This window comes from Rhinopithecus bieti, unplaced genomic scaffold (assembly GCF_001698545.2).
Source record: "Rhinopithecus bieti isolate Rb0 unplaced genomic scaffold, ASM169854v2 scaffold_5781, whole genome shotgun sequence".
In the NCBI taxonomy this organism is placed as follows: Eukaryota; Metazoa; Chordata; class Mammalia; order Primates; family Cercopithecidae; genus Rhinopithecus; species Rhinopithecus bieti.
In genome coordinates this window covers 137,555-141,517 of record NW_016804870.1, presented here as the reverse complement: position 1 = coordinate 141,517, position 3,963 = coordinate 137,555, and the positions used below count along the sequence as shown (strand labels likewise).

Sequence of the window (3,963 nt, the reverse complement as noted above, 5' to 3'; positions counted from 1 at the left end):
ATTGTTTTTTTTTTTTTTTTTTCCTCACCTTTGCCTTTTAAAGAAGAGCTAGAGTTATCATTTACTTTCCCATCCAACTCTTCAGTTTCCTTAGTCAATTAATTCCATGCCTACCCTATTTGTTTAAGGTTTGGGGCAGCCCAGATGAACTAACCTAGACTTCTGATTTTTTTCAGGTTATAAATGCTCTGTGTTCCCTCATCCATTCTCCCAACTTTGATTTCCACCTATTACTCTGGCTTTGTCAGTAAGTGGCTTAAGATTCAAGTTCCCTTTTTGCTACTTTCATGAGCCTGCCAATCAGACTCTGTGTGGATGCTGCTTTCTTCTTTCCCAGATTTTGTGATTGGGTCCCTGGTCTCATGTTTCATAGATCCTTATCTGAGTCTCTGAACCTTGCATCCTGATTGTACAGGCCATCAGTCTTCCCAGGATCTAAATTACTTACCTGTATCTCCTTTACTTCCTTCATACACTTCTCTTAATACAGCATCTAGACTTCCCAGCTTAGGTATTAGCTGGAAACCCTATCTCACATCCACCACAACCAACTATCCTGGACCCTGGCCTTGGATTTCAAAGTGACAGCAAAAGAGGAAGAACAAAATACTCATTGAATGCAATTTGTAAGGCAATGCATAGTTTTCAAGAAGCAGCAAGTGAAGACATCTGTTGGGGGAGCTCTACTCTACAGAATGAAAGAGGCTATTGGATAAAAAAGGAAACAAATCTATCACCCAGCAGCTAGGAAGGCTTAACATAGAGACAGGGCAGACATTTCCTTGTTTTATCTTTTCAAGGCAGAATAGAGAGATTTAGTTGGTTGGGTGTAGTAGACAAACCAGCAAAGTAGAAAAGTGAGGGTTAGAAATATGACAAAGTAAGCAAGTGAGATATGGCTGCCTTTTGTGAAGACAAGAAAAACAAACACTAAGTGGTTACTTTTGTATCATCTACAAGTTCTTTGATCAAAGAAAAAAATATGTAAATACTTCAAGAAGTTTGCTTTTGTACTGTATGGTTAATTTAAAAATCAACTTACAGGGGAAAGTGAAATGCTTAAGTCTAGAAATATGGATAAATAGTCCAACGTCACCCATGCATACATGTCCAAGAAAGGCCATACGACCTGGAAATTTTTTTTTGCTTAGCCCCACGGCATTTATGTAAACCAGGATTCTTCTCTGTTAGGGGTGCCATGGGAGGTATCCTCTGAAATTACAAGCTTCCCTTAATGGTCTGTTCTTCAAAACATCCTAGAGAAATACTGTCCTTGGGTTAGGACCTTTGTTTCTGTTATCAAAATTTTCTCCTCATCTCTAATCCTGTAAAGTATCCTCACTTATCCTTGTCTCTCCTTCCTCTTACCTAAAGTTTGTGGTTTTTAAAAAATCATTNTCTAACATATCAATGTCTTTTCACTTATTTAGATACTTAATTTCTTTCAATGATATTTTGTAGTTTTCAGTGTAAAAGCCTTACACTTCTTTTGCTACATTTATTCCTAAATATTATCATCTTCAAGTTATTGTAAATGGAATTGTTTTATTAATTTCATTTTGGGTTATTTATTACTAGAGTACATAAATTGATTTTCGTATACTGATCTTGTACCCACTACCATTGCTGAACTTGTTTATTAGTTTTAATTGTGTGTGTGTGTGTGTGTGTGTGTGTGAGAGAGAGAGAGAGAGAGAGAGAGAGAGAGAGATTGTCAGTCTTTGGTGTTTTCTATACACAAGATAACATTATCTGCAAATACAGATGCATATACAGTTTCATTTCTACCTTTCTAACCTGCATGCCTTTTGTTTCTTTTTCCTTCCTTCCCTTTCTTCCTTCCTTCCTTCTCTCTTTTTACTTCTTTCCTTTTCCTTTCCTCATTGCTGTGGCTTGAACCTCCAGTACAACATCAAATAGAACTAGCAACAATGGATATCCCTGTCTTTTTCCTGATTTTAGGTGAAAAGCCTCAGTCTTTTCCCATTAAGTATAGTATTGGCTGTGACTTTTTTATAAATACTCTTTTTCAAGTTGAGGAAGTTCCTTTGTATTCCCAGTTTGTTGATTGTTTTTATTATCATCAAAGCATGTTGGATTTTATTAAATTCCTCTTTAGAAACTGATGAGATAATCATGGGGATGTATCCTTTATTCTATTCATATGATATATTACATTGATTACCAGATGTTAAATCAACCTTGCATTTCTGGGATAAATCTCGCCTGGTCATGGTATATGATGCTGTTTATATTTTGCTGGATTCAATTTGCTAGGATTTTGTTGAAGATTTTTATATCTGTCCTTAAGAGAAATATTGGTCTATAGTTTTCTTGTGATTTTGTCTACTTTTGTTATCAGGGTAATACTGGCTTCATAGAATGACTTGCGATATATTCCTTCCTCTTCTAAAGATCTTCTATTTGGAAGAGTTTCAGAAGGATTGGTATTAATTGTTCTTTAAATGTTTTGTAGAATTTGCCAGTAAGGCCATCTGATCCTATGCTTTTTTTGTGTGGAAAGTTTTAAAAGCATTAATTCAAACTTTTTGTTATAGGATTATTCTAATTTTATTTCTTCTTGAGTCAGTTTTGATAGTTTTTAAGAATCATTTTGGAACTTGTACATTTCATATCTGCTATCTAATTTGTTGGCATACAGTTTTTTAAAGCATTCTCGTATAATTCTTTTTATGTATATAAGGCCAGTAGTAGTGTCCCTTCTCTTTCATTCCTGATTATAGTAATTTGAGTATTTTCTACTTTTTTTGTTGGTCAGTCTAGCTAAAGGTTTATCAAACCTGTTGATCTATTCATAGAACCAACTTTTGATTTTGTCAATATTTCCCTATTGTTTTTCTATTCTAGTTTTCACTGATTTTCACTCTAATTTGTTATTTCCTTCCTACTGCTTGATTTATGTTTAATGTGCTTTTCTTTCTAGTGTCTTTAGGCAACAATTTAGATTTTTAAAAAATTTTATTTCAATAGCTTTTGGGGTGCAAGTAGTTTTTTTGTTCCATGGATGAACTATATAGTGGTGAATTCTGAGATTTTAGCCCGTGAATCACCAGAGTAGTGTACATGGAACCTAATGTGTAGTTTTCTTTTTTGTCTCAGGCTCCCCTTTCATCCTCCCCCTTTTGAGTCTCTAAAGTCCATTATATCACTCTGCATGCCTTTGTATATACTCATAGCTTAGCTCCCACTTATAAGTGAGAACATATGGTTTTTGGTTTTCTACTCCTTTGTTACTTCACTTAGAATAATGGTCTCCAACTCCATCCAAGTTGCTGCAAAAGATATTATTTCATTCCTTTTAATGGCTGAGTAGTAGCTCAACTCAGGTTGAGAGCAACTTGGGCAACATGGTCAAAACCTGTCTCTACAAAAATACAAAAATTAGCCAGGTGTGGTCGTGTGCACCTGTGGTCCCAGCTATTCATGAGGCTGAGGTGGGAGTATCACTTGAGGCTGGGGAGTTGAGGCTGCAGTGAGCCATGATTGTGCCACTGCACTGTAGCCTGGGTAACAGAGTGAGATCCTGTCGAAAAAAAAAAAAAAAAAAAAAAAAAAAAAAAAAAAAGAAGAAGAAGAAGAAGAAGAAGAAGAAGAAGAAGAAGAAGAAAGAAATGTGAACTCTTGATACCAAGGATCTTTAGTGGATTGCCTTCAAAGAACTGAACTAGAGGCCCAAGCAAGGGGAAAGCTGCACAGGGAATGGAGGAATCCAATCATTTCAGATGCCACTTTGGGTGATTTAGATCCTCTACAGATCTCTGTCTCCTGAACTGTGTATTTGTTTCTCTTTTTCTTTTTGGCTGGAAATTAGGAGGTGAAAAGATGAGTGAAGCCATCTGTACATCTGCCCTAATGTGTTCATCATTTTGCTTGACTAGACTCATCATAAGGATGATTAAAGGCTTCTCAGCACTTGAAAATTGTTTTTTTTTTTTTTTTTCC

The 3,963-nt window shown here is 35.6% G+C and overlaps 1 protein-coding gene across 1 annotated transcript in view; it reads left to right on the top strand.

Annotated features, from left to right (window-relative positions):
* The window catches only part of GPC3 (glypican 3), a gene marked incomplete at its 3' end in the record, with an annotated part of 127,021 nt that overhangs the window by 22,611 nt on the left and 100,447 nt on the right, over positions 1-3,963 (top strand). The window lies entirely within an intron of this gene.